Below are 8,732 nucleotides of genomic sequence, written 5' to 3'. Positions count from 1 at the left end.
TAGGAATAAGCAGATGCTTCCGCCTCTCTCGGATTCCTTCTGCACGCCGTCGCGCGGATTACCTTGTCGTTTAACTGCATAACAATAGTATCACGGCTCGCCGAGCCGTGTTTCATTTCATTTCTTCCGAGAGAGACATGTGCGTATGCGAAAATTCTCTCCCGTTCACATTTTCGGCACTTAAACGCGACGTGAACAGGCGAGCTGACGTTATGCAAGCCGAATAAAGTTATCGACCGCAACACGAATGTGTGTGTGTGTGATGGAAGGTATAAATTATATATACGAGGTGAGATGCAAAATGTAGATCGAGAGAGGATCTTAGAAACGCATAGTATAGTATATCTGCAAAACTGAACAAAAGAATTTGAAACTGTGCCATTGCTCCGATTCGCTCCGGTAAGAGAATCCGCTCCACTTTTATTTATACGACCCAGCGTCTTTGTGCTTCAAATTGCATATGTCGATATGCTGTATCATATCGTTGCGTATATTGTTTCATCGCCTTCGTTTGAGCTTATGGCGGTCGGGAAAGACGCGTGTTTCACGACTGTCGTATCGAGGCTAAATTGTTATCGACAGAAATATCATCGTTCGCGGCGTATACGGTATCGGTTAAGGCGACGCGACGTCGCCGGAGTACAAGCGGCCAAATCGATTCTCAAGCAATTACCACCTCTACGTAACACAAGCGCTTAAATCGACGTGCTAAACAGTGGCCTGTGATTTCATGCCACGATTCCGGTCCCACTTTCTCTGCTTATCAAGAAGGGTGAACGTAAATGATCGAATCACGCGAGTTTTTCCCTTTTAAGAAGATCTTAAAGTCGTCTGTTTTACCGATTCAATAAGACTTACACTTACATATATATTTACGTGTCCACATTGATACATTACATTATATACTATTATATTAATATCGCACGCACCAATTTATTTATTTAAATAAATTTTCATAACGCGTATTGTCGTATTGAATCGGGAAATGTGTTACATTGCAAAAGTGATATTAAAAGTTATAAATGTTACCAGCCAAACAGTCACATTTAAAATAAATATTCTTGAAACTTATTGGCCACTTTTGGGCTTAAAAAATCCTGGATCTAAAATCTAAGCAGCTTATCTGATGTCATCCTCTTCAAACACTCCACAACTTTTATTTGAAACATTTTTTTTTCAATGCTTTGTTTTCGAGATATTTTGTGATTAACGATAAGTTGAAATGGCCAAATATGTTCCGGCCCAAATCGAGTACATAATTTATAGGATCTCATCTAGAATATCTGTTTCAAACATGATCTTTCTGATTTTTGAAATTGGTAACGTTAGTTTTGATATCTTCATGATACTTTTACAATATATATCAGTTCCGTCTTCTAATTATAAGAACTCGACATTGTTTTTTCATGTAAACTACTAATCTATAAACTCTATAACTTCGTAAGTACAGATTGCAAAGTTTTTATATCAACACGGAGAGAATTTTCTTTTAAAATTTATCCTGAAAATATGGTACCTACAATACTATATTTTAAAGATTTTTGCCATCTTCAGTAAAATTGATCAAATTATTATTTATACTTATTTTACACTTTATAGCAGTTTTGTTTTTTAATGAATAATAAAGATTTACATTAAAATTTTTCAAAATACAATTAAAGCGCATACATTAATTCGAGAAAAAGATTTTCAAATCTGTAAAAAAAGAAAAAGAAAATTGCGACACAAAAATTATTGTGCGTAGTCAATAAACAGCAGACAACTATAGGATCTCCTTAAACGAGATAACAACTTGCGATTCCATAATGCTAAAGAAAAATCAGGTCACGATGGAAGGAAGGAGCGAAATCCCGAAAACGCCGCTTCGCACGTCGGTAGACTAGGTCAAGAAGTTGGAATCAGCAAGTCGCGATGTTGTTAGAGAGGGACACTCGAACGGGAGAAGTTTTTCCGTTTATTTGTCGCCTGTAACGAGCGAAGTTGCGCGACTTTATAATACCATGACAATTCGCCAGATTTAATATTCCATCGCGATGGAATTCCAACTGGGGAGTCAAGTCCCTGATTTTATCTGTCAACACTACCCTTTTCCCACTGTTCTCTCGTTCTTCGACTTCATGAGCCGATCATTTTTCCCGTTTTGAAGATTGACGCGAGAAGAAATATTCTCAATATACCACACTATTATCTCCGCGAGCGAGTGAATTGCACGCTAATGGATTATATCCGGTAGACAGTTATGTTCGAGTTAAGATCCATCATTCGTAACTGCGCTATTAAACCCCCCTCGAAATCCTCTCTCACCGACGTGAGGGATTACACGTATATATATGCGTTGGCGACACGATGTGGCGCGGGTGCTCCGTCCTCGGATTTCAATAAAAACGTCAAATTTTATTTTCAAATTCACCGACACCACTGTCGCGCCCATCGTTCATGTTCCTTGTCACCGTCGAACTCATCTTCCTTCGTCTGGGATCCCGTGCCATTTTTCCCGTGCCATCGTCCTTCTCCTCCTTCCTATCTTCTCCGAGTATGGTCTCTCGGTATGGTCTATTCGCTGTATGTCACCGAGTGTGTTCTCCAAGTTCCTCTCATGGAAAGCCGATCGCAATGGAAATCGCAATGGAAATGGAGAGTTTCAAACCTACTAGCGAGACTACCACGTATTATTTTTGAGATGTGATTTCGGTTGTAATCATTACCTCTCTTCGATATGTTCAACGGTTAAAACGAGTGACGTAATTGGAGCAGCTCGTGATACGATCATAGTGGATATAACGTCCGACGTCTAAATATCTATCTCAAGTTTCGCGTCTGTTTGGCGAGGTGTAATAAAAGGTATTCCTTCGACGCGTATATCGAAAGACACTCGCGACAGAAGGATATGGAAAGGTATGTCGGCGATACAAGGATATAGCCCAGCGGAAAGCGGTTTGTCAGAAGGTCGTGAATTAATTCGCGCCCGGCACCACCTACTCGGCACCACCCGTTCACTCGCCGGAAAGTTAAATTCACGAGTCGTGCGAGGTACACGAGTTTCCACTATCGTTCTAAAATTCAAACGAGCCACCGGCGAACTGGGCACGGTACTCGATCGTCGGGGTCGCGCCGCGGTTTTAAAATACTTGTCCGACCGAGACCACCTGAGTCGACTACGAAACGAAATTCGCGAGCGATATCTCGCAAAAGGGAAAGGTGGGGGAGAGGAGTACCGTGGTATATGCGAAAAGCGCTGCTGGAGGCGACTACATTTTAGAAAGTAGATTGCTCGAGACGATTGGGCGAAAACGAAAAATTAGCTCATTCTTTTCAATTGAACTTTTATTTTTGAAGCAAATTATTCATAAAAATCTATATTATAAGACCGCTGATGGTATAACCATGGTATACCAACGTCAAGCTGTCTTTCGCGAGAAATAAAATGGTGGGTAACCATTCAGCCGACCAGTAGATAAAATTTAACGTGCTATTGACCAAAATTTGTTCTTAATTCAAAGCTTGCTCCTCTCATTACTGTCTTTCGCCTCAATTCATTCTGAAAGTCTATTTCTGGTTTTTTAAATTCACCGTCCGTCCGAAATAGTCCAATCGCACATAGACGAAGCTTCAAGAATATTTCATCTTCTGTTCGAGTGGCGGAAGCAAAATGAGACATTCACGAGCGTCGTTCCGATTTAAAGTAATCGTCCTCGTCCAGCCTCGTTCTAGTATCTCTCCATCTCTCATAAGACACGACGTGTTTCACCAAGAAAGCATAAACGCGATGAGAGAGAGAGAGAGAGAGAGAGAGAGAGAGAGAGAGAGAGAGAGAGAGAGAGAGAGAAGGGAAGGTGTAGGGTGGAAAAACGAGAAAACAAACTTGTTTCATCCTCCGTTTCTTTCTCCACATCCATCCTCATTCCTATTCCGTTATTCTTTCCCCTTTCTTCTTCCTCTCTATCTATTTCGCCGCTAGTCGATTTGAATAAGCCTGCTGAGCTTGAAACTCCCGCGAGTTGAAAAGCCGCACAGTGTTTGTCGAATGCCACTTCGTATGCCAGCAACGCGAAGTACGTTCCTAAGCAGGCGAGCATTTTCATATTCGGCCGTGTGCGCATTGTACGTGAGCGAGTTTTTATGCCAAATGTAGAGACAGGGCGAAATGGAACCGAGAATGCAACGGCGACTCTCTTTTTCCCCGACGAAATCTGGGATTACCATCGCCCTCGTTTCGGGTTCACGAGTCGACGAAAGAAACGCTTAAAACGCGATGATAAAGTTTCAGCTTCCGTGTCACTATTGCACTTGTAACAATAGCATATATAAAATATTAGCAAATGTTTTCGATAGTTGAGTGTATAATATCATTATCGATGTAACCATATTGGAGCACGCTTATTGAGACTAATTAAATTACTGTAAAATATTAATTATATACGACACAATTGCATAATTAATTAATCTCATAGCGTAATATTATTATAAATTTATAATAAATCTATCGCTTCTTTGAAAACTAGACTCGTATACACAGAATAAAAATTGTTGTCAAAAAATTTATAGATTAATATCAACTGATTAATTGAACTACAGGCTAAAAATAAAAGTGATTAGAATCTCGAAATCGAATTAATATCGCAAATTAATCATTTCTTTGTTATTGTATACATATGTAATTTCTTGGCCATTTTCTACAAAATTATCATTGTGAGAAAAATTAATCGTGTTATTAATTATACAAAATAGATTTCTTAATGAAAAAAAAGCACAAAGGAGTAATTATTTTAAAATAGAGTACAATTCAGGTAGCAATTTCGTGTTTGCAATTATGAAATAAAGTAAAGAACATGGCTTGAAAATTTACAGGTTACAATGACGTGATTAAGCGGCGTGTAAATTACTAGCGAGGAAATCCGATGACATACCAGGAGCGAAGAATCCCGGCAATCCAGCTACCGTAAATGCCGGGCCTACTTTATCGAGGCGACAATAGCTGCCTGCGGAATGATACGGGCCACACGGGTAATAATAAATATTGGATTCCAACGGATTTCAATATCACTCCGTTGCACGAATCATCCTTCATTTCGCATTATTGGAACAGTTATGAGAGTTGCTCTTTCCTTCTTTCCTCTCTCTTCTCTCTCTTTTTTTCTTATCTCCTTTTCCTTCCTTCCTGCTTTGGTCTCCTCCCCCCCCCCACACACACACACACATTTACGCACGCTATCGGTATCACCCAAATTCTGTAACCCAGTCCAGGAGCTCCCTTGTTAAATTTTTACGGCTAGCAGTTTTTGCGACGAGTAACGTACGGAGACAAGCGAGGAAGCGGGTTTCGTGTCATCCTTCAGGATCGCCTGGAATTTATGAGGCTTGGCACATCGATATACATTTATAGAGCACCATCGATATTTAATCGAATATTCGAAACGGCGGTAGAACGAAGAGAGTTCGACGACCTTATACTTCCGCGTTATCTCCTCGTCATACGGAACGTGCTATCAACGCTGATCGATTTTGAATACGATCCTTATATTATCCGAGCTACATGCTACTAATGGGGAGTGAGGTGATGCGGTATTTCGATGACGACCTTGGATTTATGGGGATTTCGTAACAAGCTTACTATAATACTTGGTAGTTGTGGAATATGTCAATTTTGCAACGGTTTATACGAGAGCCAGAAATGCTTACAACTCGATAAAATCATTCGTGACAATCGACAACTTGGATTGAATAAAACAGAAACATATCGGAAGAACAATATATCGGGAAAGGATCCATAAATACAAAATAATTCAGATCTGAAACTATATATATTTACATGCACTCTGACTTTATATTTAATCACGTTCGATTTTTAACATGTTTCAAAAAGCAAAAAGTGTTATAAAGTAAAAGATTATAAGATTTAAAGTAAATTTATTTAATATACATTACTACCCTGTATAATTCACACTGTTAAAAATCTGTCTATTTTATACTTGTATTGATCATTGATCTGACTAGGATACTCGCCTTGCGAATTACTGACTGCCGATCTGTTCCATCACTTAAGAACTGCGAAAGATGTGTAAAAAAAAGTGTAAGAAAAAATTAATGCATTTAGGAACTATTATATACTATTTTACTGTTCATATCAAAATATTGTATTCAGTAGTTTAACATTTTAATTTAAACATTGAAAATGACTCGATAGAGGTTGAAACGTTTGTTTTTATACGTATTTGTATTATAACGTTATGAATCTTAATATATAGCATTAAACATCTAGCTTGGCTCGTGGCCCTTTCTTTGTTTATTTATTAATTTGTTTAAATTGATGAGCTTTATTATATTATTTGAAATATTGTTATAAATTTATTTATAAATAAATTTGAATATATTAATTATAACGCTGCGATTGCTATTTATTTCGTAATCAGAATTATAAATTATTAGCTGTAATTTTATTATTTATTTTGCAATATTACAAATGCACAAATTATTTTTACTATACTTTCCATAGAACAGGATTTTGATACTGTAAATCTAGACGTATTTGTTTGCATGATTTCACTTAATTAAAATTGAAGATTAGGAAATAATTAATAGTAATTAAATTAAATAAAAGCTATACAAGTTTTCTTCACAATTGATAATAATTATTAGATATTTTTACTGTTTAGTTGATATTTTTCTAAAAATATAAATTTGTATTCTAGGGATCCAAAACTTTAATCCTGTCTGTACTGATATAACGAAGGTGTACCTTTAATAGACCCGTGTATGTAGCCAGGTATCTAATAAAATGGTGAGGTACGTGATTTTTAACGAAACAGAGAGAGAGAGAGAGAGAGAGAGAGAGAGAGAGAGAGAAAGAGAGAGAGAGAGAAAGAGAGAGGAACTAATTGGATGCGGAACGATGACGGAAAATAAAATATTTCTTTCGACGGTGTGCGAATGGAACTCGATATGAAAGAAGGCTCTCGATGATGAAAAGATATCCATTTCTCCGCAACAACGTCTTTCATCTTTCCATACGCTCCTACTTCGCGTCTGCCTGGCAACGTGGTCAGAACCAAGCTGATTGGCCGGAACTCGGTGAAAAGAAGACTCGATCGAAAAGGAGAGAGACTTTTTTCCGTCTTGTCTCAGTCTGAGATTCGTACCTTCTTTTTCTTGCGGGACAACCCCTTGCCTACGACCGCGCGAAGTCAAGTCGATAAGTCAAAGCGGCCGACATTTTAATTATGGCACACCCGGAAATTGCAAGGTACACAGAAACGAATGTAACGCCAGCGATCCTCGTTAATTCTTCCAGCTCGACTGCGTCTTCCCATCCTGCCTCTCTCTTCTCGATTCATTCTGTATTGTCTCGTACAGAAAATATGTGCTCGAATGATACGATGCGAATCTACTTTGATTGCGATACAGGTGAAACAAGTGAATTTTCAATAATTGAAAATCAGTTTTTATGTTCTTCTATAAATGGAAATTGAAGAAGTTACTTTTCTAAAGAGTTGCCCAGAGAAAAAGAGTAGAGAGAAAAAGAGAGAAAGAGGGGAAGAAAGGAGGATTCCAATGTTCAAACGTTCGTTCTTATCTTTCACAATATATACAATTATTTGCTATTATACAGTGTTCAGTGCTTAAAAGATTATCGGTTTCCCGCGCATTGCTAAATAAAAATGTCTCCATTTATCTATTTATCTCTTCAGAGCTTTTTTACACGAAATGAAATAGGATCCAACCGTTCTGTTTTTATCGGACTACGAGATTTGAATTATGATCGTCGCGATATTGGCCGCGGATTAATGTTCGATTTCCGCGCCGGATGTGGTTGCTAATGGACGTGCGAGTGACTCGAGGAGATATTGGAAAAGCGATCAATTCCTTTGAGAAATTTTCGATAACAAATATTCGCATTTACGTAGGTAAAAATAAATGAAAATCTAAAAAACAAACGCTTTTAACTATTTGTCGTACTCGCTTACCTTTCTATTGCGGATTGCAAGAGAATATTATGTGATACTTGACGTAAAATTGCGAGTCTACTATAATGCTTATGCTACTCCACTTTTTCATGCAATCGCTCGTTTCGTGCGCGCCTCAAAGTTCCTATAGGATCACTCACGGCAGATACGCCACGCTGGGGTTTACGCTGCAAAAGTCAGAAAAAATAGAAGGAATGGGAGTAATTTTCTCGCAACTATACTCTCCGTTACATGCCTGTATGTTGTATTAATGATATTATTGTGAGTTGAATCGATTTGTCACTGTGTTAAGTTGCGCCATCATAAATTATAATCTACATAAAATGATTACTGTACGTGCAAAAAAATTAATGGTTATTTTGTGATACATGAGTGTAGAAGAATAGTAAAGTATGTGGTATAACAAAGTTATAGAAGTACTTTGTTCTTGTATTCTTTGTTTAGTTTGTTGTCTTGTATAATCCATCTGTTTGGGATATATGGCATTTTTAATAGGCGGGATTTATGCCCAAAGTATACAAAGTACGCAGATTGAATTCAGTGCACTAAATGTAATAAACGCATTACGTGAAATATGTACCTCAGTCATAACACTTGTAATACATGTGGGAAGATTGTAATTATTATTTACTACTTCATATACGTATTTATTATTCTTATTCCTTAATAAAACTACTTATATACGCATTTTATAAGTCATTTTACGTTTTATTTATATGCATTATTAGTAAATTTTTCATGAGCCGTACATACCTCCCCTCCCCCTATGAG

At 37.7% G+C, this 8,732-nt stretch overlaps 1 long non-coding RNA gene across 2 annotated transcripts; it reads left to right on the top strand.

Annotated features, from left to right (window-relative positions):
* Nucleotides 1-4,749: 4,749 nt before the first annotated feature.
* Nucleotides 4,750-5,359, top strand: LOC108751291. 2 transcript variants are annotated; one of them, XR_001939477.1, is made up of 3 exons: nt 4,750-4,787; nt 4,849-5,004; nt 5,277-5,359. It is a non-coding gene; the product is annotated as an uncharacterized LOC108751291 (long non-coding RNA). The 2 variants fall into 2 exon arrangements; XR_001939478.1 differs by having other exon boundaries at nt 5,240-5,359.
* Nucleotides 5,360-8,732: the final 3,373 nt, after the last annotated feature.

Source organism: Trachymyrmex septentrionalis, unplaced genomic scaffold (assembly GCF_001594115.1).
Source record: "Trachymyrmex septentrionalis isolate Tsep2-gDNA-1 unplaced genomic scaffold, Tsep1.0 scaffold43, whole genome shotgun sequence".
Lineage (NCBI taxonomy): Eukaryota > Metazoa > Arthropoda > Insecta > Hymenoptera > Formicidae > Trachymyrmex > Trachymyrmex septentrionalis.
This window is presented reverse-complemented; position numbering and strand designations above follow the sequence as displayed.